The sequence below is a fragment of the Hyla sarda genome, chromosome 4, assembly GCF_029499605.1.
Source record: "Hyla sarda isolate aHylSar1 chromosome 4, aHylSar1.hap1, whole genome shotgun sequence".
In the NCBI taxonomy this organism is placed as follows: domain Eukaryota; kingdom Metazoa; phylum Chordata; class Amphibia; order Anura; family Hylidae; genus Hyla; species Hyla sarda.
This window is the reverse complement of record NC_079192.1, coordinates 340763023-340790150: the sequence shown is the minus strand read 5'-3', so window position 1 is coordinate 340790150 and position 27128 is coordinate 340763023. Positions and strand designations below refer to the sequence as shown.

Below are 27128 nucleotides of genomic sequence, written 5' to 3'. Positions count from 1 at the left end.
GGCAGTGCCAAAAGTCTCAAAATACTTGTATAATACTGCCTAAGAACTATAAAGCCCTGTATAACACTATCGGGTCACCCAGGAATGTATTCAATAATAATAATAATTAATTTATATAGCGCCTACCGATTCCGCAGCGCTATTCAAGTAGTTTTAAAGTGGTACTCTGGCCCTAATACATCTTACCCCCTATCCTGCGGAGAGCTTGCAAGGTGGGTGCTGAATGACAGATTGCGGAGGTCCCCCGCGATCAGACATCTTATCCCCTATCCTTTGGATAGGGGATATGATGTATTAGGGCCAGAGTACCCCTTTAAAGTCTTAAAGTTAAAGTTACAGCGACATGGTAACTAACTGCTTGTTTAAGACACACTGCAGACTTTGTATGTTTTTTAACACTAGAATAAAAGGTGCATAAAGTATCCATGGTTGTTGGCAGATGCCTGCTGGTGTTAAAATGCACATGGAGGTATCAGAAGATGCAACAGCTTTTTCCAAGCCTTCCCAATAGTGTCCTTTTTTGGAAGTTACAAATGGATTTGTGTGTGTCTTAAAGGGGTATTCCAGGCAAAAACATCCTTTGGATAGGGGATAAGATGACTGATCGCAGGGGGCCCGCTGCTGGGACCCCCGCGAGCTCCCTGCAGCACCCGCAGTCAATGCGGGGCTGCGTCTCCAGTTTCGGAAACCTCCGGGTTTCCGGGACTGGGGATATGACATCACGCTACGCCCCCTCCGTTCATGTCTGTGGGAGGTGGCGTGGCGGCCATCACGCTCCCATCCATAGACATGAATGGAGGGGGCGTGGCGTGACGTCACGTCCCCAGTCCCGGAAGTTTCCGAAACTGGAGACGCAGCCCCGTATAGGATGCAGGTGCTGCAGGGAGATCGCGGGGGGTCCCAGCAACGGGCCCCCCGTGATCAGACATCTTATAAGATGTTTTTGCCCGGAATAACCCTTTAAAATAGAGAAGAAGAAATTGCTTTTGTACACACTGAAATTCTGAAAAAAAATCATCAAAAAATCTCCCATAGTGAGAGACAGTGGCACTGATTACTATTGTAAACCTGAACTGTTTTGCCGGGTTGTGCACTAAGATGTGGCGCAGTGCGCCAGAATTTGGCACATTGCACCACAAATTGTGTCTTTGCCAGAATTTGCGCCACAAAAATCCAATAAACCCGAGCAACTCTCTACTTTTCTCAGAAAACCCCAAAACACAACATAGGATTTGTTTAGAAAGAAAAAAAATGACCAGTATTGGCGCCTAGTGTATTACCCTCAGTATAAGAAAATAGGAGTCCAAGATAGGACTAAAAAAAAAACATATAGATGGCTGCTCACCTTGTTATAAGGATAAATAGGCCTATCACCCCAGTGATAATGGGGTACTAAACATCTGGATCCGCCGCTTCAGGCTTCTGGATTGCAGGAATTGATGCTACTATCCTGATATAACAGATGAGTGAGAAGAAAATAACCCTCATAGAATGGTGCTGCAGGCTTCCAGTATAGATGCACGTAGACCAAAGTGTGGTTCAAAGAGTCCTCAGCAGGACCGTTTTATTTCTAACACCAAAAAGAGAACCATACCACAAAGAAAATAGAAAAGTAATAGGATGTAAAAATTAAACTTTATTAATGCAATTTAATAATAAAACATAAAATTAAAACAAAAAAGTAGTAGCAATAAATAGGCACTAGTAGACATACAAAGATATAGGACAATGGTAGGACCCAAATACATCAAAATATACAAGTATATAACCGTTGGGGTTCAGGTGTAGGTATGGTCTGGCACCCTTTATTGTATACTTTTGGCAGGTATTATTCTTGTATCCTACCAGCTACTGCGGCATTTACTCTTTATAATTGTATATTTTGATGTATTTGGGTCCTACCATTGTCCTATATCTTTGTATGTCTACTAGTGCCTATTTATTGCTACTACTTTTTTGTTTTAATTTTATTTTTTATTATTAAATTACATTAATAAAGTTTATTTTTTACATCCTATTACTTTTCTATTTTCTTTGTGGTATGGTTCTCTTTTTGGTGTTAGAGGTTTAAATACGTACCCTTACCTACTATATATGTAGGGTTACATATATATCTTTGAGGACCGTTTTATTGCAAAACATAAAGGAAAACAAAAAATGGGGGGATGACGCGTTTCGGGAGGCTCCCTCCCTTTCTCAGATCAGCATGCTTTTTAACAGATAAGCATGCTTTTAACAGATAAACATTGTGAAAAGTTCAGGTGCTGTGATATATGGAAGTGCTTTTTTTGTGAAACTCTCAAAAAAATAAAAAGTGTTAGGTCATGGACATGGCATCTGGCAGTGGAGTTTAAATTTAGAAACTACAAGATTCGACAAAACTACCCTCTTGATTTGTCTTTGTCAGTCTTATTATTCTCCACACTTGAGGAGAGATAAATATTTATGCCTTTTCCTCCTTTGGTAGAATTTTCATTTTTTTTTTTATCATAATCACTCTGATCCTGTTCATTAATAATTTCAACTCATATCGTTTATTACCATATCTTAATCTGTACAGGCCCTTAATCTTCTGTCACATCCTGGTTGCCTGCTGCTGGCTTTTACCCATGTTAATAGATAACAAAATAGTTTTACACATATTTGTGATTTATGGAAATAACATTTTTACTAATCATGTACATTTCATTTTGAAATAATTTACAATTTAAAAAATGCAAAAACATTCATGGTAAGCTATTTTTCCTGAGATGTTTGAAAACCCCAACTCTCAAACCCCAACCCTTGTGCATAGGGACTGACGACAATTCTTCAATGTAGACTATAACCAAGGTTTGCTCAGCACAATGAGAAGTACATCTGTTCAGTAGTGCAACTGAGAGGTTAGGTGAATGGTTACACACACTGGAGATCAAAATTAGAGAACAATTTATGAACACTTGATTTTTTCAGAAATAATGTAATGTGTGATCATCATTTGAAGGATTTTTTGTAAGGGGTACACCATGCCATTAGAACAGTGTTTTATAAAATATCCAAAGTATATCAACATAAAACCTTTATTTTTCAAAAAACTTGATGATCATAATTAGAGAACAGCAATGACTGTTGCACAGAGAAAGACTGTAAGTAAATTTTCTGAAGGTTACAACAGTCACCAATCAGTAGGAAGTGTACAGGACTTTGCTTTGAATGACTTCAGCACATCTGCGCCCCCCACAGGACATCACTAGTCTCTCACACTGCTCTGGTGTGATTTTGCTCCACTCTTCTTCCAGTCTCTTACACAGTTGTGACTGTTGTGGGTTTTTTGGCCATATCTTTGTCACAAATAATTTTCCAGAGGTTTTCTATTGGGTTTAGATCAGGACTCTGGGCTGGCCATTTCATTGTTTCAATGCCTTCAGTTTCAAGGAACTGATTTAGCCGTTTTGCTGTGTGACAGGGGGCATTGTCCTGCATGAAAACTTCTGCTGATTGAGTACTGAACGCAAGGAAGGAACCATGTGTTGTTGAAGAAGGTTCTCATACACACTTGCATTCACTCTGCCATGTAGCTGTATGAGAGATCTAACTCCTGCTGCAAAAGACATTCCAAAACCATGACACTTCCTCCTCTATCTTTCACGGACTTCTTTACACACTTTGGGTTCAGTCTTTCTCCAGTATGTCGATGAACATTAGGTTTCCCATCAGACCCAAATAAATTAAACTTGCTTTCATCACTAAAATGAACTGTGGACCAATTCTCCTCTGTCCACACAACATGCTCCTCAGCGAAGGTCAGTATAGCCTTTTGATTCTTTCTTCTAATGAGAGGTTTGGTTACTGCAGAGTGGGCTTTCAGTCCAAATGCTCTTAAACGGGGAGACAGTTTCTGATGAGACAGATCCTTACCCTGTTCAGTGCTGAGCTGGCGAGCAATTCCAGCTTCACAGTTGAAACGATTACTCATGGAGATTCTCTGTATTATCATGTCCTCTCTTGCATTTGTCTTTCGAGGGCGACCAACCTTCTTGGGGGACTTGAATGAGTTTGTGATGTTGTAAATATGCAATATTCTAGAAATCACAAACTTGGAATGACCAACCTGTCTTGCTATGGCTAATAGGGTCACCCCTTTGGCCTTCATCTGGACAACCTGCTGCCGGAGGGTTTCAGTAACATTGGATCGCCCCCCCCCCCCCCCCGACTTACCTCTCCTCCTGTGCTGGTCCCAGCACTTGGATTGATAAAGCCTGATAGGACCAGGCTTTATCAATCAAGTGCAGAGCACACAGATCAATGGAGTTCTATGAAAATCTATTGATCTGTATGAGGAATCTAATGATTCCTCCTAAAAGTCTCCTAAAGGGACTAATAAAGTGTGAAAAAAAGTTTTAATAATAGTAAAAAAAAAAACTTTTATCAAAAATTGAAATCACCCCCCTTTTCCCAAATTCCATATAAAAAATATATAAACATAATAGAAATAAACATATGTGGTATCACCGCCAGCATAAATGTACGAACTCTAAAAATATGTTAGTTAAACCACACGGTCAATGGCGTATAAGTAAAAAAAATACCAAAGTCCAAAATAGCGTATTTTGGTCACTTTGTATATCCTAAATTTTTTTATAAAAAACGATCAAAAAGTCCCATCAAAAGAAAAATGGTACCAATAAAAACTTTAGATCATGGCACAAAAAATGAGCACTCACACATCCCCGTACATGAAAAAAAAAAAAAAAAAAAAGATTATAAGTGTATGAAGTTATAATTGTTTAACAGATGTAAAAAAAAATCAAACCTATATAAGCTGTGTTTCATTTTATTTGTACAGACCTACAGAATTAGCATAAGGTAAAAGTGCTCTGCATCGAATTGAAAGCCCCAAAAATTTCAAAATGCTGTATTTTTTATTATTATTTAGCCCCACAAATAGGGAAAAACGGAAGTGCAAAAATGAAAAAAACATGGTCCTTAACCACTTAAGGACATAGGACGTTTTCTAATGTCCCCACTACCTGGGCTTTAATGCCCAAGGACGTTAGAGAACGTCCTGTTGTATTTCCGGTCTCTGCCGCTCGCCGGGCAGAGATCGGAACTGGATGCCTGCTGAAATCCTTCAGCAGGCATCCAGGGCAAACGCTGAGGGGGACCATGTAGGCCCCCCATGTCGGCGATCGCCGCAAATCGCAAGGGAAATCGCCCTTGCGTTCTGCGGCGATACCGGGCTGATCGGGTCTCTGAGACCCGATCGCCTGGCAATTTTGCATGATTCAGCCAGGACCATGCTGAAGACTAGGAGCGAGGTGGCAAGCCTGCCACCTCCTCCGATCCCCTGCGATCCGTCGGTTAACTAACCGGCTAATCGCAGGGGGGGGGGGTTACTTCTTCCCGTCCTGCCCGGCCCCTTGAAGTCCGAAGAGGACGGGGGGAAGACCGGAGGACGCGACGGGGGACGGGGGAGTGCTGGGGACCGGCCCCGGTACTTACCCCGTCCCTGAAGACCCGGATCCCGGCGACGGAGACGGCGGCAGCGGCGACAGGTGAGTTGATCTTCAGCCTCGGTCGGGCCCTTTACAGCAATGCATGTCGCCGTAAAGCGACATGCATTGCTGTAATAGGACTCTGTAAACTACAACTCCCAGTACAGAGTACATTCACATGGGCAGAGGCTTACAGTGAGTATCAGGCTGCAAGTTTGCGATGCAGCAAATTTTGCGCGGCAGCTCAAACTCGCAGCGGGAAACTCGCTGTAATCCCCCGCCCGTGTGACTGTACCCTAAAAACACTATACTACACTACCACAAAATAAAATAAAAAGTAAAAAAACACTACATATACACATACCCCTACACAGCCCCCCTCCCCTCCCCAATAAAAATGAAAAACGTCTGGTACGCCACTGTTTCCAAAATGGAGCCTCCAGCTGTTGCAAAACAACAACTCCCAGTATTGCCGGACAGACATTGACTATCCAAGCATGCTGGGAGTTTTGCAAAAGCTGGAGGCACCCTGTTTGGGAATCACTGGCGTAGAATACCCCTATGTCCACCCCTATGCAAATCCCTAATTCAGGCCTCAAATGCACATGGCGCTCTCACTTTGGAGCCCTGTCGTATTTCAAGGCAACAGTTTAGGGTCACATATAGGGTATCGCCGTACTCGGGAGAAATTGCCTTACAAATTTTTTTTTGGGGGGGGGCTTTTTCTCCTTTAACCCCTTATGAAAAGGTGAAGTTGGGGTCTACAACAGCATGTTAGTGTAAAAAAATAAATTTTTTACACTAACACGCTGGTGTTGCCCTATACTGTTCATTTTGACAAGAGGTAAAAGGGAAAAAAGCCCCCCAAAATTTGTAATGCAACTTCTCCCGACAACGGAGATACCCCATATGTGGGTGCAAAGTGCTCTGGGGGCGCACAACAAGGCCCAGAAGGGAGAGTGCACCATGTACATTTGAGGTGATTTGCACAGGGGTGGCTGATTGTTACAGCGGTTTTGACAAACGCAAAAAAAAAAAAAAAAAACACATGTGACCCCATTTTGGAAACTACACCCCTCACGGAATGTAATGAGGGGTGCAGTGAGAATTTACACCCCACTGGTGTCTGACAGATCTTTGGAACAGTGGGCTGTGCAAATTAAAAATTTTGTACAGCCCACTGTTCCAAAGATCTGACAGACACCAGTGGGGGGGGGGGGGGGGGGGGGGGTAAATGCTTACTGTACCCCTTGTTACGTTCCTCAAGGGGTCTAGTTTCCAAAATGGTATGCCATGTGGGGGTTATTTTGCTGTTCTGGCACCATAGGGGCTTCCTAAATGCAACATGCCCCTCGAGCAAAATTTGCTCTCCAAAAGCCAAATATGACTTCTTCTCTTCTGAGCATTGTAGTTCACCCGTAGTGCACTTCAGGTCCACTTATGGGGTAGCTTCATACTCAGAAGAGATGGGGTTAAAAATTTTGGGGGGTCTTTTCTGCTATTAACCCTTGCAAAAATGTGAAATTTGGGGGGAAACACACATTTTAGTGAATTTTTTTTTTACATATGCAAAAGTCGTGAAACCCCTGTGGGGTATTAAGGCTCACTTTATTCCTTGTTACGTTCCTCAAGGGGTCTAGTTTCCAAAATGGTATGCTGTGTGAGGGTTTTTTGCTGTTGTGTGACCATAGGGGCTTCCTAAATGCGACATGCCCCCCGACCAAAATTTGCTCTCCAAAAGCCAAATATGACTCCTTCTCTTCTGAGCATTGTAGTTCGCCCGTAGTGCACTTCAGGTCCACTTATGGGGTACCTTCATACTCAGAAGAGATGGGGTTACAAATTTTGGGGGGGTATTTTCTGCTATTAACCCTTGCAAATATGTGAAATTTGGGGGGAAACATACATTTTAGTGAAAAAATATAGATATTTTTTTACATATGCAAAAGTCGTGAAACACCTGTGGGGTATTAAGGTTCACTTTACCCCTTGTTACGTTCCCCAAGGGGTCTAGTTTCTAAAATGGTATGCCATGTGGGGATTTTTTGCTGTTCTGGTACCATAGGGGCTTCCTAAATGCAACATGCCCCCCAAAAACCATTTCAGGAAAATGTACTCTCCAAAATCCCCTTGTCGCTCCTTCCCTTCTGAGCCCTCTAATGCGCCCGCCGAACACTTTACATGGACATATGAGGTATGTGCTTACTCGAGAGAAATTGGGCTACAAATATAAGTATAAATTTTCTCCTTCTACCCCTTGTAAAAATTAAAAAATTGGGTCTACAAGAACATGCGAGTGTAAAAAATGAAGATTGTGAATTTTCTCCTTCACTTTGCTGCTATTCCTGTGAAACACCTAAAGGGTTAAAACGCTGACTGAATGTCATTTTGAATACTTTGGGGGTACAGTTTTTATAATGGGGTTATTTGTGGGGTATTTCTAATATGAAGACCCTTCAAATCCACTTCAAACCTCAACTAGTCCCTGAAAAATAGTGAGTTTGAAAATTTTGTGAAAAATTGGAAAATTGCTGCAGAACTTTGAAGCCCTCTGGTGTCTTCCAAAAGTAAAATCACGTCAATTTTATTATGCAAACATAAAGTAGACATATTGTATTTGTGAATAATTTTTTTTTTTTTGGGAATGTCCATTTTCCTTACAAGCAGAGAGCTTCAAAGTTAGAAAAATGCAAAATTTTCAATTTTTTCATCAAATTTTTGAATTTTTCACTAAGAAACAATGCAAGTATTGACAAAATTTTACCAATAACATAAAGTAGAATATGTCACGAAAAAACAATCTCGGAATCAGAATGATAGGTAAAAGCATCCCAGAGTTATAAATGTTTAAAGTGACAGTGGTCTGATGTTCAAAAAACGCTCCGGTCCTAAGGTGTAAAATGGCCTAGTCCTTAAGGGGTTAAAGGGGTACATCGCTGCCCAGCGTTTGGAACAAACTGTTCCAAATGCTGGAGCTGGCACATGGAGCTCATGACATCAAAGCCCCACCGAGCATGACGTCATGAGGGGCCGGGCCTATGACATCACGAGCTTCCGGAGCTGGCTCCAGCGTTTGGAACAGTTTGTTCCAAACGCTGAGCAGTGGAGTACCCCTTTAAGGGGTTAAAGAGCACAGAATGTGTCTTTTTTATGTCTTTGTTGACAGGGTATATTCACACAGGACGTGCAGCTCTAAAGAATAGAAAAGTCATTATTATTCACATTTGCCTCCCGGTAAATGATTTGATTTAGTCTTTCTAACAAAACTCACATAAGCTGTTAATATGTTGTTTACTTCTCTAACTAGAGTCTTGTACTTAAACAAATGCCTGTTTAACATAATTTGTCATAGTCATTGCAAATAATTGTTTTGTTTCTTGTAGATTGGATTGCACTGTGTTAGCATGCCACACGCAAAATGTGATCAATTTGCAAAGCAAACAAACATTTAGGAAATGAAGATATTTTTCGCCAGAGAAAAGGTTTAAATTGTTCCCACAGCAGCAAAGATTTGGCTTCAAAAACAGTATTTGATGTTCTAGCGGGGAGCATTGATACATGTTCAAATGAAATCTTAACAATTGAACATAAAGGTGACTTCCGCTGGTCAATAATCATAGAAAGGTTCTTTTGAACACAACGTTCTACAATCTTGTACAGTTTGGAGGCTGTAAATTTACATTCTGCAAACCTTGGAAAATATTTAGGATGTGTATAAATTGTCATAATAGGGAAAGTAACTTTGAATTGAAGGGCAAAAGGAGTATATTGGAATAGTAGATTATGCATAACCTATATGTTACCCTCCACTGCCATAGGTGACATAAAAGATCACAAAATGCACATAATAAGACTGTAATGCTTAAATAGTTAAAGTAGGGCAACTATTTTTTATCTAAATGCACACATTTGAACAGGGCTAGACTAAAAGAATTATGGGCCTTTTTGAGTGACAGCTGCTATGAGCGCCCGGGACTCACCTTTTAATTACAGACATCTGCAATCATATGATCAATGCTAATCATAGCATCTATAATCTAAAATGACAAGCACTGGTGGATTAAATGCACTCATCAACCCCTCACAGTGTGTTTGCGGGCTCTAAGAAGTGAAGATGGTGGTGGAGGTCTCCTGCTCACCTCCGTGCTGGCATAGGCCCTCCTCTAAATACAGTCAGACCCCAAAAAACCTGCTGCAGCCTCCCTGTGTGTGATTACATTTAGGATGAGAGGTAGCACTGTTCTTCTGTCTGCTCCTGGGAACAAACGTAGTCAAGCTTCACTCTCCTTTGCTTAGGTGGGACAGGCAGGGGGCTGTCTGTGACAGACAAAAACAGATGCTGCCTAGACAGTATACACCTCCCAATGACTCCAAATGTAAAAAAAAAAATCTTAGATTTTATCTTAGATAAATCTTAGATAAATCAATAGATACGACCAAAAATTGTGACTGCAGCTTTTAGGTAGGTAGGTTTTTTATAAGCTAAGCCTCTATTATATATGCTGGGTAACCTTGGGTACCACATCTTCTCATATTAACTTTCAGAAATATAAAAACCTTCTTTAGAGTTTACATTCATAATTTGCTTCAATTCATAGTAAATTGTTTATATATATATATATATATATATATATATATATATATATATATATATATATTTGCTTGTGGTTCCACAACAGAGAAACATGCTTTTATTCTATTGTGCAAAGAGTTAAAGAGGTGTCTCCATCCCCTGAAGTGCTGAGAACTAGAATGCCTCATCATTTGACCTTCCATTCTTTATGGGCGGTCATCTGGAAGCTGAGCCCTGTTTCCAAATCTTGTTCATGTGCTGTACATAAAATTGTGTGCAGGTGTCTCATTTGAAACAGAGCACACCTTTCAATGAGCTGTCAATCAACCAGTGGCAGGGAGTGGAGAGGAAACCAGGAGGTGTTCGGGCCATCAGCACTTTTGAATGCCCTTTTTGACTCTTCGCGCCACAGAATAAAAGCATTTTTCAATGTTATGAAATCAGGTTCATATATATATTAAAAGTACCATGTGTCTCCTTGCTCTAACAGTAGTTACATGAAATAAAGCTGAAAAAACCCCCTTAATGTTATAAGCATTATAATACCGAGAAGTAACCGAATGACATAACATGTACTCCAGTACTAATTATTCACTTAGAATATAATAATAAAAAGTGATTCCAAGGAACTCCAAAAAGTAATTTGTGAAAATCAGGATATCAGTACTAGGCACAGAATAGATAAAATCATTAAAGGGGTACTTCTATTAAAAATGTTTTAATCCTTCCAGTACTTATTAGCTGCTGAATACTACAGAGGAAATTGTTTTCTTTGCTGACATCATGACCACAGTGCTCTCTGCTGACATCATGAGCACAGTGCTCTCTGATGACATATCTGTCCATTTTAAGAACTGTCCAGAGCAGGAGAAAATTTCCATAGCAAACATATGCTGCTCTGGACAATTCCTAAAATGAACAGAGAAGTCAGCAGAGAGCAATGTGGTCATGATGTCAACATAGAGCTTTGTGTTATTAAAAGAAAAAAAATTCCTCTGTAGTATTCAGCAGCTAGTAAGTACTGGAAGAAATTTACAAATCTGTTTAACTTTCTGCCACCAGTTGATTTAAAAAAAAAGTTTTCCACCGGAGTACCCATTTAAGGGTCCTGAGCTCAACGAATCATTAGGGATACTTCGCTGCTCAGCGTTTGAAACAAATTGTTCCTAACACTGGAGCCAGCACTGGGAGCTCGTGACGTGGAAACCCTGCCCCCTCATGACATCACACCCCCTCAATGCAAGTCTATGGGAGGGGGCGTGACAGCCGCCACGCCCCCTCCCATAGACTTGCATTGAGAGGGCAGGGTGTGATGTCATGAAGGTGCGGGGCTATGACGTCACAAGCTCCCGGGGCCAGCTCCAGCTTTCGGAACAGTTTGTTCTAAATGCTGAACAGCAGAGTACCCCTTTAAATCTTTTTAGACTATTTTTAATAACATGACAAGTTCTGTAGGATTAGTAGTAGCTAAGAAATATGGAATAGTAGTAGCTAAGAAATTTAACAATAGAAAAGCTTAAAAAAAACAAAAACCAGTCATGAGGAGTAGTGTTAAGCTTAGGGTTTTGCTACGCATAAGGATAACTTATCTCCTCTTCAAGAGTGCAGAATAACGCACCAGGGATCAAGATGAGACTGGCTACCTCTGTATCATGAATTCCTCACTTGGTGTCCCATAAGAACAGCTTTGTCCTACCTCTTGATCACTATTCTGTGTCAATCCTGTCTACAGTAGGACACAGATATTATTAAGCCACGCCCCCTTGGGTAATCCCACCCCACAGTTATTCCTCAGTTAAAACAGAGCAGTCAGCAGAAAATTTTAGTTTGAAAAACAAGTTTATCTTTGCTTACCTGTATAATGCCTTTGTTAGTTTACTGTTCTATGTAAAAGTCTACAGTCTGGCAAGTGTGATATCTATATAAGTGACCCAGAGAGGGTTTAAAATGGCAAAAGTTCTCTTATAATGTGAGACTTGGGAAAAAGAGTCCATCTTAGAGTAGATCTTAGTAACATGTATAAATACTGCATATGTGTGATCTAGAAATGTGTGTTAGCTTGCGCAATTTATTCATTCCATGAACTGAAAATATCTACGATACATTCTTTATAAAAGATGAAAGTCATTTCAGAATAAATAAAACAAAACGTGCCTTTCAACAATAAAATCCCCAAAAATACAGATGTTGTATTTGTAAACAGAATGACGGCAATAAGTAAAGGATTAGATGGTTGTCTAATGATTAATGACATCAAGAATTATAAATAATCTAGTGAAGAATGATATATAAATGATCTTAGAAAGACTGAATTTGACTGGTATGTTTTATCAATTTATGTAATTTTATTACTTCCTAAATGAATGAGTAAGAAAAGTGTTACAAAAATTAATTTCATAAGCCAGAGCTCCATATAACATCTGTAAGAGTCATTATCTGATCTTGAGACTATTATCTAACTCTTAGAATGGGGCCGAGCTCAGACTTTATACCACTATGATCAGAATGTAGGAAAAAATGCAATTCCTAGAACAGTGGCAAGGTAAAGATCACTATTATATATTATATTATACTAAAGCAGGTAAAAGGGAGCAGTTTTTTCTTTCACATGTATTACGTGAGATGCTGTAAGCATTGCTCTGTAAGGTAACTTTGAATCCTGACAATAAAGGGGATAGCTAAGATTTAAAAAAAAAAAAAAAAAGTATTTTTTTTTCTAAAAACAGTGCCACACCAGTCTTCAGGTTGTGTGTGGTATTACAATTTGGCTCCAGTCAATTCAATGGAACTGAGCTGCAATACCACACACAAGCTGTGGTCAGGTGTGGTGCTGTTTTTAGAAGAAATCATAATTCAGATTGTATAATTCTGGATAACAATTTAAACATTTGCTGGAGATAAAATGGACCTCTTTATTAAAAAAGCTAATGCTAGAGGCTGTGACCTTTTTAGCTGTACAGGAGCTGTTTAGGGGACAAAACATTGAATTCAAGGTGTTATTTTGACCTCCAACTCTTTTTAGATCTCAGTCTGAACAAACATTTGTTTTGATGTAGAGGAAAAACAAGCCAAACAATCCATTGAGCCTCCACCTTACAGTACAAGACACAAAATAGAGCACATGGGTCGTTCTGAAGTCTTGTGGTCTCCTCATTTTTGTCTTGTCATTCTAGTAGAGTTAAGCAGTATGCATTTGCATTTTACAGATGAATATGCCTCAGGAATATAAAGTTGTGTTTCATTAACTTTTTATAATAGAGTTATAACCATAAAAAAGGGAATCAAATATTTGTAAATTAATACATGCAATACAAATTAAATAAATCCACCCTGTAATTATTATGGCTTTTCTATTACATATTTAATGTTTAATATCTAATTTAATTATAATGTGTTTTAGAGTACAGTTATAATGGTTTAAACTGGTTATTGAAAAATGTAATAGTTCCTCTAGTTTATACAATATCTGCAATACACTTTTGTACAAAAAAATTGAAAGAAGACACGCACACCAGATAAAAAATTCATAATATTTCCTAAGCGGTAACACAATCCATTTGTATTGATGCAAGTTCTAAAACTCCTTCTCTACCTGTATACAAATAAAAAAAAAAACTAAAAAACTCCTAGATCTCTTTTACACAGATGTTGTCTGGAGGAGAGCTATTTTGCCTCCTCAACATATGATATTGTAGCACAATTTTATATACTTAACCAGTGCTTAAAGGGGTATTCCAGGCCAAAACTTTTTTTATATATATATCAACTGGCTCCGGAAAGTTAAACAGATTTCTAAATTACTTCTATTAAAAAATATTAATCCTTCCAATAGTTATTAGCTTCTGAAGTTGAGTTGTTGTTTTCTGTCCAACTGCTCTCTGATGACTCACGTCCCGGGAGCTGTGCAGTTCCTATGGGGATATTCTCCCATCATGCACAGCTCCTGGGACGGGACATCATCATTGAGCAGTTAGACAGAAAACTTCAGAAGCTAATAACTATTGGAAGGATTAAGATTTTTTAATAGAAGTCATTTACAAATCTTTCCTGAGCCAGTTGATATATATAAAAAAAAGTTTTTGCCTGGAATACCTCTTTAATTGCAAATTGCTCATTTTCTTAGTTGGTTAGGCGCCCTTCATATAGTGTCTTTAGGATGCGTCGCCAGTATAAGTCAGGATACAGAGAAAAGTATGGCAATTGTCACGAGTCACTGTTCGTAAGTACATGTGTCAGGCGCTTTGGCCATCACTGCACGTGTGACCCCGGGATATAAACAGATGCTCCACTTCCACACTCACTTTACACACACCTATAATAGGTCACTAAAGAGTACACATACAGAAATTGTACCTATGGTAACTAACAGCTGCTATAAAAATATACTTCCCTAGCAGATTTTCTATGCTTTTTAAAATTTAATTAAAATTTTTCCTGTGGGTGGCAGTTGCATGCCAGTGTTAATATGCACATAGATGTATTGGAAGAAGCATTGTTTTTTTTTCCAAGCGGTCCAAAAATGATTCCTTGTTGGGAGCAGCAACAGGATTTGCACCTGGCAAGTAAAGAAGCATTTGCTATTTACAAGTCATTTTGGGCAGTAGCAACTGGATTGGCATCCTAGAAATATAAAAAACAATGTCTTCTTATTTTACAAATGAAAAGCTGTAACACAAATCTGGTTGTGTAGGCCTGGTAGTAGCAGAAGGGATGGTGGTAGAAGTAACTACATTGGCAGCAGTTCAGTGTAAAACAAAGTACAGTAGAGGGGATTTCTTACACATGCCAGGTAGTAGTGGACAGCAGCTGGGGAGGAGGGGGGGGGGTAGACTGGTTGCAGTAGGAGCATATCTGCAGTAGACAATCTTGTCACTTAGGGGCAACCCCATCTGCCATGCTAAACACTCACTTTAATGCTACACTGGAGGGTGGACAAGACAGAACAACCATGGCAAACTGGGCAAGTTTTAGTCAATAGTCTAATCTGGGGACCAAGTAGTCCATGTGATGTAGGCAATGGGGGAAGATTTATCAAAACCTGTCCAGAGGAAAAGTCAGATTACTTCTTTCATTTTTGAAAGGGCCTCTGAGAAATGAAAGAAGTGGTATGGTTGTTTGCTATGGGCAACTCAGCAACTTTTCCTCTGGACAGGTTTTGATAAATCTCCCCCATAGTGTCTGTCAGCTCAAGTATGAATCAACCTGGTTGTTCCGGTGGTGGTGACTATCCCTTTTTTGGTGAGGTGTTTCAGGTTGGAATACCAGATGTAAAAATGTAGACTTCATGTACTCCAATGTGAACATGCTGCTATTGCTGCTCCTACATTTTGGAGGAGTAACGTTAGAATATTGTGTAGCCCCCTATTCAGCAGGTGTTTGCCATTGGAAAGCTGTGGCAAGCTGTCTCCACAGCTTCACTATAAATATTCCAATTTTGCCTTCTTCTCAGAAGGCAAAAATTGTCCCTTTTTAGTTTTAAAACGGGTGTAATGGAATAGAAAAAATAGCTGCTTTCTTTAAAAAAAAAAAAAAAGTCATACATATAGTATTACAGCTTGTTTCCATTCACTTCCGTGGAACTAAGCTGCAATACTATACACACGTTTCTAATCAAGGATAACCACCTTTTAAACAGGGGGTCTAACCATGTGGCTATCTAGTACTTGCAACACCAAACCCCAGTCACCTAAGAGACGGGGTATAGAACCCCTATTAACTAATAATCCCCCTCCTATAAATCTTATGTGTTAAAACATCACTTTTATTATTGCTTCCTTAAAAGGTCCAAAACAAAGTGCATTAAAATTAACAGCACTGTCCCTATATTATCAAACTCTCCTAGATGAAGTAGTATTGCAGTATATACGTCTGCAGTACATCTTATATGAGGACCATATGCTGACATTAAAACCACAAAACTCAATGTCTCCCCTACATGTTTTTCGTGATCATGTCTCACAACCCCTGAAGACATGGTTTGTACCATGAAACATGTAGGGGAGACATTGAGTTTGTGGTTTTAATATCAGCTTATGGTCCCCATATAAGACGTACTGCAGACGTATATACTGCAATACTACTCCATCTAGGAGAGTTTAATTGATAATATAGGGACAGTGCTGTTAATTTTAATACACTTTGTTTTGGAACTTTTAAGGAAGCAATAATAAAAGTGACGTTTTAACACATAAGATTTATAGGAGGGGGATTATTAATTAATAAGGGTTCTATACCCCGTCACTTAGGTGACTGGGGTTTGGTGTTGCAATTATTGCTATTATCCCTTCCCCACTCTGGGCTTGGCTATATTTAGCTATCTAGTGCTTATCTCTTAGCTTGATGCTCACAATAGGCACGTATGCACACAAGCTAAGAAGTATACAGCTCTCCATTATTGCCAACTTTTCCGAGGGCCTGTTTTGTTCCATCTCCATTTCATACTACCATTGGTAATCATCATGGTCACCATCACTACCGTCCTATTGTGTGGGTGACTTATTCCCAATCACTTCCTGTATAAGCTGACCTCCAAAAGCTCCTCATCTCCCTCTTCATCATTTGGCTCCTTCTCAACATCTATACTGCAGCAAGCCAGATAAGAACCCTCAGGTCATATAATCCTTCCTCCTACTTGCAAGGTATTCTGGGCTATCCTGAGGTCATGTGTTCCTCTTTCCTCCTTCTATTTTCACATGGTGTCAAAATAATTTTACCAGGTTTGAGCAAACTGACCAAGGTTCACCTTTGTGCTGAACCACACTTTTACTAAAGTTTGGACTAAACTTGGGTTTGCTACATTAGGTTCACTAAACTCTAATGATAGGTTTATATTAAGTAGAAAAACAGGAAATATTGTTGCTGGAGGTATAGGTATAACTGTGGTATATTTTAGCAATAATTTGTGAATGTTAAAGATTCTCATTATGTGTATTCTTAAATGTATATCATAAAACTCAGACCGTATTATAAATGTACTCTATACATCACAGGGGAGAATTTTAAAAACCTGTGAAGAAGAAAAGTTGACCAGTTGCCCATAGTAACCAATCAGATGGCAATTGGTCATGTTTTCCTCTGCACAGGTTTTGATAAATCTCCCCTCTATATACTAGGGATCGACCGATTATCGGTTTGGCCGATATTATCGGCCGATATTCACGATTTTGGACGTTATCGGTATCAGCAATTACCTTGCCGATATTCCGATAATGCAATGCCCCACCACCACCACACCCTCCACCACCGCACCGCACCCTCCACTGCCACACCGTGCCGCACCCTCCACCACAGCGCTGCATCCACCACCACCGCACCGCGTCGCACCGCACACCGCGGCCCGCATCGCACCCACCACCACCGTGCCTCACCCTCCACCACCACACAGCATCACACCCCCCACCAAGGCACCGCGTCGCACCCCCACCGCACCACCCCGGCCAGAGACCGCCGCCGCCGCTGTACCATTGCTACCCCTATCCTCGGTTTTATAATTACGTGTTCCAGGGGCCCGGGATTCGGGGCGATTTCTGGCTCCTGTGCCTCCTGTGTTACACTGTGAACTGCGCAGCGCAATGACGAGTGACGTCCTCAATGCGACGTCACTGTCAGTGCGGACAGTGACAGCTCAGGAGGATGCCGCAGGAGCCAGAAGAAGTGTGGACCCTGGGAACAGGTAATTATAAAACCTGGGATGGGGGAGGCATTGGGGCAGCGGTGGTGGTGGTCTCTGGCCGGGGCGGTGGTGGGGGCGGTCGCGGTGGTGGTCATAGGACTCAGGACAGGCAGGGGGAGAGAAGCGGGTGGCGGCGGTCTCTGTCACAGCAAAAGCCGCTGCAGTTCATTGTTTAAAGCGCCCGCTTTAAATCAATGATCTGCAGTGGCGTCGCCGGGGGGGATAAATAGCCATTAACATATACCGGAATATCAGTATAAGTTATCGGCTATCGGCCCTAACCTCCACAGAGTATCGTTATCGGCCCAAAAAAAACGATATTGGGCGATCCCTACTATATACCTTACAATTCAGGACATTTAATAAACAGTTACAGCACAAAAAGATTATACAGAAATGGTTGTAGAGATACCACAGCACTCATCTGCAGCTTGCGCACATATTGTGCAATTTTTGCAATTTTTACCATAGCCAAAAAAAGTGCAGTTAGTAAATATCCCCTCATGTTTTTATGGTGTTCGGCAGGGGTATACATCAGGGAATTCCCCAAAAGATACCTCCGCCATATAATTTTGGCATATGCCACTTTGTGGCCTCCATCTTACACAGACTTTAATAGTAAAAGAGTATACTTCATGGTATATGTTTTGACTGGATCCTGCTCTTTGGAATTGCGCAGAGTTCTGCACTCATCCTTTCAGCAGATAAACAGAAATCTAGACAACCTAGCAACCACCAGAACGGAGGCCAAGACAACACCTTTTTGGTGTCTATGAATACTTTTGTCATATGAGTTGTGAGGGATCCTTGTAGGTGTATGACTGTGTTTTGCTAAATACTTGGGATTCTCAAAGACATCTACAAGACCAAGAGTCTTCTAATGAATCTGAAAAGCTTTTAGTAACAGGGAATGAACTACAGTGAGATAACAAAAAAATGTAGGGCGTATTTTCCTTTAAATATAAATGAATATAAAGTTATTGAATAGTGTCAGTGTTTCTGGAATAACTTAAAAACTTGAGGATTTATATGCTAATAAGCTACTTAGCGTAAATGCTACAGGAGTTACACAAGCTTTACTTTCACACACCAAAGTATGCTAATTATACTGACATACTTAAAGGATTAAAACTGTTAGGACTCAAGTGTTGGTAAAGTTACATAGTCGCAAAGCAGAATTCTCTTTCTTGCCTTCTACCTTCTGCATTTTACATATTTGGATGAAGTCCAAAACATTGACAAGTTTATGGACATTAAGAAGAGGCCAGTCCCGTCCCCCCCCCCCCCTTCATGACAAAACACATGCAGATTTGAAAACTTCTTGTTCAAATACTCAAATAACTGTTGAGTCATTTTTTATTCAATAAATCAGGCTTCATATTTACAAATACATCTAAGAATCTAGAGAGCCTGACTGTTGTGAGAGCTGGCTCTTCGCTCATTAAGTGACACAATCTCTGTGCCTCTTTAGACATTGAAAAGACATTCAGGAACACTCTTGCAGATTCACTTGTGGACCATCCAGAAGATTAAAGCCATTTTGCCACAAACTTATTAGATGATTTAAAGTCATCTTCACAAATGACTGGAGAACCCTTAGCACTGGACAAAGATACTTTCTGTCCCTCTGTAAGTAGAAACCTAGTTGTAAGAAATTCCCTAATTCTGGGGCCTATATCTATCATAGGACATACCATATTTACACAGATATACAGTTTATTTACTGCATACACAGTATTGCTACAAAGGGATCAGGGAAAAAGGAGCAGGAGGCCTTTCCACTGTGATACCTTGTATTTTTCAAGGCTTTTTTTTTTTTTTTGCTGAATTATGTACAACATAAGATTATTCTGAACATTTTTTCGGGATCATATGAAATATATATAAAAACTCCATTCACATGCATTTCCAGTAGAATCTTAGCAGATTCTGTCAAGGCACAAAATCTGAGTATAAAATCCTGAACCTGTGAATATGGCCTTATGGAGTTGGATTACAAACAGCCTAAGAATAATTTTATTTCTTATGCCCTAGGTACTTTAACCCCTTAAGGACCAAGCACATTTTCACCTTAACCCCTTAAGGACTCAGGGTTTTTCCGTTTTTGCACTTTCGTTTTTTCCTCCTTACCTTTTAAAAATCATAACCCTTTCAATTTTCCACCTAAAAATCCATATTATGGCTTATTTTTTGCGTTGCCAATTCTACTTTGCAGTGACATTAGTCATTTTACCCAAAAATGCACGGCGAAACGGAAAAAAATAATCATTGTGCGACAAAATCGAAAAAAAAACGCCATTTTGTAACTTTTGGGGGATTCCGTTTCTACGCAGTGCATATTTTGGTAAAAATTACACCTTATCATTATTCTGTAGGTCCATACGGTTAAAATGATACCCTACTTATATAGGTTTGATTTTGTCGCACTTCTGGAAAAAATCATAACTACATGCAGGAAAATTTATACGTTTAAAAATGTCATCTTCTGACCCCTATAACTTTTTTATTTTTCCACGTACGGGGCGGAATGAGGGCTCATTTATTGGTATGATTTTTGTTTTGATCTGACTTTTTGATCACTTTTTATTCATTTTTTAATGTTATAAAAAGTTACCAAAATACGCTTTTTTGGACTTTGGAATTTTTTTGCGCGTACGCCATTGACCGTACGGCTTAATTAATGATATATTTTTATAGTTCGGACATTTACGCACGCGGCGATACCACATATGTTTATTTTTATTTTTTTTTACACTGTTTTATTTTTTTTATGGGAAAAGGGGGGTGATTCAAACTTTTATTAGGGAAGGGGTTAAATGACCTTTATTAACACTTTTTTTTTACTTTTTTTTTGCAGTGTTATAGGTCCCATAGGGACCTATAACACTGCACACACTGATCTCTCATCCTGATCACAGGCGTGTTGTTACGCCTAGCGCTCCGGGTCCCCGCTCCTCCCCGGAGCGCTCACGGCGCCTTTCTCCCTGCAGCTCCCCGGTCAGCGCTGACCGGGAGCGCTGCCCTGTCATGGCCGTTGGGGATGCGATTCGCACAGCGGGACGCGCCCGCTCGCGAATCGCATCCCAGGTCACTTACCCGTTCCCGTCTCCTGCGGTCATGTGCTGGCGCGCGCGGCTCCGCTCTCTAGGGCGCGCGCGCGCCAGCTCCCTGAGACTTAAAGGGCCAGTGCACCAATGATTGGTGCCTGGCCCAATTAGCTTAATTGGTTCCCATCTGTTTCCTGGCTATATCTAGTCTCCTCCCTTGCACTTCCTTGCCGGATCTTGTTGCCCTAGAGCCTAGTGAAAGCGTTTTTGTGTGTTTATACCCTGTGTACCAGAACTTTGCTATCTCCCCTGACTACGAACCTTGCCGCCTGCCCCCGACCTTCTGCTACGTCCGACTTTGCTTCTGCCTACTCCCTTGTACCTCGCCTATCTTCAGCAGCCAGAGAGGTGAGCCGTTGCTAGTGGATACGACCTGGTCACTACCGCCGCAGCAAGACCATCCCGCTTTGCGGCGGGCTCTGGTGAAAACCAGTAGTGGCTTAGAACCGGTCCACTAGCACGGTCCACGTCATCCCTCTCTGGCACAGAGGATCCACTACCTGCCAGCCGGCATCGTGACAGTAGATCCGGCCATGGATCCCGCTGAAGTTCCTCTGCCTGTTGTCGCCGACCTCCCCACACTGGTCGCCCAGCAAGCCCGACAGATTGCCCAACAAGATCACCAGCTGTCGTACTTGACCACCATGACTCAGCAACTCCAGTCGCAGCTACAGCAGATTCAGTCTCAGCTACAGCAGCAGCAACCATCTCCTCCGCCAGCTCCTGCACCTCTTCCGCAGCGAGTGGCCACTCCTAGCCTCCGCCTGTCTTTGCCGGACAAATTTAATGGGGACTCTAAGTTTTGCCGTGGCTTTCTTTCCCAATGTTCCCTGCATCTGGAGATGATGTCGGATCAGTTTCCTACTGAAAGGTCTAAGGTGGCTTTCGTAGTCAGCCTTCTGTCTGGAAAAGCCCTGTCATGGGCCACACCGCTCTGGGACCGTGATGACCCCGTCACTGCCTCTGTACACTCCTTCTTCTCGGAAATTCGAAGTGTCTTTGAGGAACCTGCCCGAGCCTCTTCTGCTGAGACTGCCCTGCTGAACCTGGTCCAGGGTAATTCCTCCGTTGGCGAGTACGCCATACAATTCCGTACTCTTGCTTCTGAACTTTCCTGGAATAATGAGGCTCTCTGCGCGACCTTTAAAAAAGGCCTATCCAGCAACATTAAAGATGTTCTGGCCGCACGAGAGACTCCTGCTAGCCTGCATGAACTCATTCATCTAGCCACTCGCATTGACATGCGTTTTTCTGAGAGGCATCAAGAGCTCCGCCAGGAAAAAGACTTAGATCTCTGGCCACCTCTCCCACAGTCTCCACTGCAATCTGCGCCTAGGCCTCCCGCCGAGGAGGCCATGCAAGTGGATCGGTCTCGCCTGACCCTGGAAGAGAGGAATCGCCGTAAGGAAGAGAATCTTTGTTTGTACTGTGCCAGTACTGAACATTTTCTGGTGGATTGCCCAATCCGTCCTCCACGTCTGGGAAACGCACGCTCACACTCAGCTCTCGTGGGTGTGGCGTCTCTTGATGCCAAGTCGGCTTCTCCACGTCTAACGGTACCTGTTCGGATTTCCACTTCAGCCAGCTCTCCCCTCTCAGCCGTGGCCTGTCTGGACTCTGGAGCTTCTGGAAATTTTATTCGGGAGTCCTTTGTGAATAAATTCCATATTCCGGTGACCCGTCTTGTCAAGCCACTCCGCATCTCCGCGGTCAACGGAGCCAGGTTGGACTGTACCATACGTTTCCGCACGGAGCCCCTTCTTATGAGCATCGGATCTCATCACGAGAGGATTGAACTTTTGGTCCTCCCCAATTGCACCTCGGAAATTCTCCTTGGACTTCCCTGGCTTCAACTTCATTCCCCAACCCTGGATTGGTCCACTGGGGAGATCAAGAGTTGGGGGTCCTCTTGTGCCAAGAACTGTCTAAAACCGGTTCCCAGTATCCCTTGCCGTAACTCTGTGGTTCCTCCTGTATCCGGTCCCCCTAAGGTCATTAAGGACTCTGCCTGCCACAGGAAATGCCCCTCCCCCCCTCCCAGGCAAGCTTCTGTGTCCCCTCATGGCCCTCGTCCTGGTGTCACACTGCCCCGTGCCAGGTCTCGCCCTCTGCCCTCTCTCCCCATTCCTACTCCTGCGGTTCTGCCTGCCGTTGAGGAATCCCTCCATCCTTTCCCGGTGTCCTCATCCCAGGGGAGGCAGTTACCCGATAAAGAGAAGGGGAGACCTAAGGGGGGGGGTACTGTTACGCCTAGCGCTCCGGGTCCCCGCTCCTCCCCGGAGCGCTCACGGCGCCTTTCTCCCTGCAGCTCCCCGGTCAGCGCTGACCGGGAGCGCTGCCCTGTCATGGCCGTTGGGGATGCGATTCGCACAGCGGGACGCGCCCGCTCGCGAATCGCATCCCAGGTCACTTACCCGTTCCCGTCTCCTGCGGTCATGTGCTGGCGCGCGCGGCTCCGCTCTCTAGGGCGCGCGCGCGCCAGCTCCCTGAGACTTAAAGGGCCAGTGCACCAATGATTGGTGCCTGGCCCAATTAGCTTAATTGGTTCCCATCTGTTTCCTGGCTATATCTAGTCTCCTCCCTTGCACTTCCTTGCCGGATCTTGTTGCCCTAGAGCCTAGTGAAAGCGTTTTTGTGTGTTTATACCCTGTGTACCAGAACTTTGCTATCTCCCCTGACTACGAACCTTGCCGCCTGCCCCCGACCTTCTGCTACGTCCGACTTTGCTTCTGCCTACTCCCTTGTACCTCGCCTATCTTCAGCAGCCAGAGAGGTGAGCCGTTGCTAGTGGATACGACCTGGTCACTACCGCCGCAGCAAGACCATCCCGCTTTGCGGCGGGCTCTGGTGAAAACCAGTAGTGGCTTAGAACCGGTCCACTAGCACGGTCCACGTCATCCCTCTCTGGCACAGAGGATCCACTACCTGCCAGCCGGCATCGTGACACGTGTATTAACACGCCTGTGATCAGCATTATCGGCGCTTGACTGCTCCTGCCTGGATCTCAGGCACGGAGCAGTCATTCGTCGATCGGACACTGAGGAGGCAGGTAAGAGCCCTCCCGGTGTCCGATCAGCTGTTCGGGACGCCGCGGTGAAATTTCACCGCGGCGGTCCCGAACAGCCCGACTGAGCAGCCGGGATACTTTCAGTTTCACTTTAGGACGCCGAGGTGAAATTTCACCGCGGCGGTCCCGAACAGCCCGACTGAGCAGCCGGGATACTTTCAGTTTCACTTTAGAAGCGGCGGTCAGCTTTGACCGCCGCTTCTAAAGGGTTAATACCGCACATCGCCGCGATCGGCGATGTGTGGTATTAGCCGCGGGTCCCGGCCGTTGATTAGCGCCGGGACCCACGCGATATGATGCGGGATCGCCGCGCGATCCCGCTTCATATCGCGGGAGCCGGCGCAGGACGTAAATATACGTCCTGCGTCGTTAAGGGGTTAAGGACCAGGCCAATTTTATTTTTGCGTTTTTGTTTTTTCCTCCTCACCTTCTAAAATCCATAACTCTTTTATATTTCCATCTACAGACCCATATAAGGCTTGTTTTTTTGCGTGAGCAATTGTACTTTGTAACGAAATCTCTTATTTTACCATAAAATGTACGGCGAACCCCCCCCAAAAAATTTTTAGGGACGAAATTTTCATGAAAACCACAATTTTGCACATTTTGGAGGGTTTTGTTTTCACACTGTACAATTTACGGTAAAAATGATATGTGTTCTTTATTCTGTGGGTCAATACAATTAAAATGATACCCATGGCTAGATACTTTTATATTTTTGTACCACTTAAAAAAAATCTAAAACTTTTTGTACAAAATCAGTAATCTCAAATCGCCCTATTTTGACAACCTATAACTTTTTAATTTTTCCGTATATAGGACGGTATGAGAGCTGATTTTTTGCGCCGTCATCTGTACTTTTTATCAATACCACATTTGCATATATAAAACTTTTAGATCATTTTTTATAATTTTTTTTTATGTGACAAAAAAGCAGCATTTTTTTGACTTTTTAAATTTTTTTACATTTACGCCATTCACCGTACGGGATCATTACGGACAATTTTTATTTTTATTGGGGGAGGGGATTTTTCACTTTTTTATTTTTACATTTTTCAACTTTTTTTTTTTACACTTTTTATGTCCCCATAGGGGACTATCTATAACAATCATTTGATTGCTAATACTGTTCAGTGCTATGCATAGGACAAAGCACCGATCAGTATTATCAGTGATCTTCTGCTCTGGTCTGCTCGATCTCAGACCAGAGCAGAAGACCCCGGGAGATGGCTGGAGCCAGGTGAGGGGACCTCCGGCCGCCATGCTGGATGATCGGATCATTCATTCAAAGTACCGCACTGCCGCAGATGCCGTGATCTGTACTGATCACGGCATCTGAGGGGTTAATGGCGGACATCCGAGCGATAGCGGATGTTGGCCATTATGGGCGGGTCCCCGGATGCTGCTAGCAGCCGGAACCTGCCATGTATGACGCGAGCACCGTTCCGATGCTCGCGGTCATACACAGGACGTAAATGTATGTCCTGGTGCGGGGAAGTACCGCCAAACCAGGACGTACATTTACGTCCGTGGTCGTTAAGGGGTTAAACCAACATTGGCTACTGGCAATGTCCACATGCCTGTCCTGATAGAAGTAATGTATTGCTTCTGCCTGATAGATTAGGTTGGATTCACACTATGTTTTTGTCTCTGGTTAGCGTATACATTCAAAATGGAAATAAAAATATTTCCTTTCGAATGCTAAAAATAGATGCTGCTATATGCCACAGTATCATCAATTTTTAGCTTCTGTTAGTGCATATGTTTTTTTTTTCCTTTTCAAGTGTATAAAATGTAAAACAGAGACAAAAACACTGTGTGAACCCAACGTAATCTATCAGGACAGCTGTGTGGACAGTAACAGCAGAATCCTTTTCCTTCCATTGACTTACATTATAAATGAAAAATGGATTGCAACATATGTTGTTTTTTTGTCATATACACAATAGCGTAGTTGACTACATTTTTGTATACAGTAAAATTAAATGTACCATTACGGAAACAGTGAAACTTAGACAAAAAGCAAGGTAAACCCACCCTTACATACAAGCAGCTGCTTTTTGGCTGCTTTGATGTAACTTCATGTTGGGGCTGAGAGCAAAACGAAAACATGGAAGAGATAACTGTTATATTATAGGGGCACAGTGACTGGCGCAATTCAGGTGCATCTGTTCTGTCATTAGGTCCTGGCACTCAGTTGAGAACACATTACTGTCTTGAGCTTGGAAACTGGAAGCCGGTACGATAATGGCAGGGTTAGGGAGAAAGCTTATAGCTGAGAAATTTACCACTCTGCATGCTTCAATGACTGAGGCCTCTGAATGACAGCCAGTCATTATTATAGATCTTGATACCAAAAATGCTGTTTGACAGTGTCTGTGTGATCATCATTTTCCTATTGTATCCAGCTAAACACTTTAGAAACAGACACCTGTTGAGATTTTAGAGTGTACATTTAAATGGAAGGCTCTTTAGCTGAGAAAAGAAACTGCAGGATACAATGAACACATTCCTCTGACTTTCTTCAGCACATAACCTGACTTTGCTGGTCATAAATGAGTTAGAGATCAGACAAATCTTCCATTCATTAATGACAGATGACTAAATACTACTGTGTGTCATAGCTATAGATATTTTAGTTTACCCAAGACTGAGGTCTAGAATATTTAAATAAGCTTTGGCAAATAAAAATAGATCTCAGAAGGAATCAATCCCTGGAAGGGGGAGATAAAACTGTTTTTCATCAAAAATGTGTGTAACAAAAGGATATAAAAGATACATATGAGATCTATGGGCATCACTGAAAATACACTGAAAGGATGAAGAGATAACATCACAGCTGTGGGTAGTGATGAATACAAAGCCTTCCAAGTAGATGTACGCAGCCGTGATTTCCATGTAATATTTAAATTAGCGGGAAACATATAGAATGAAGAATGGTACTGATTTTTGTAACAAATATTTGTAGTTTAGTTTTCAGGCCCAGACAATTTTTCCTATCATGTAGTATATTTAAAGGGTACTTGTCTCTCGGAGAAATTCTGACATCTCATAGTGACATATCAAAAGTTTTGATCAATAAAGGTGCTGGTGTTGAGATTAGCAAACTTTTGAAAAATTTGATAAGGTCGATTTACCGAATTTTCCCAAAAAATTTGTTTCGGACCGAATTTATTCGCTGCGAATAGCTATTAAAAACGGCTATTTCAGGCCTACAGAGAGCCTCAAAAGGGGT

General features: G+C 42.0%; 1 protein-coding gene across 5 annotated transcripts in view; it reads right to left on the bottom strand.

Annotated features, from left to right (window-relative positions):
• The window catches only part of DOCK2 (dedicator of cytokinesis 2), an 850676-nt gene that overhangs the window by 455465 nt on the left and 368083 nt on the right, over positions 1-27128 (bottom strand). The window lies entirely within an intron of this gene.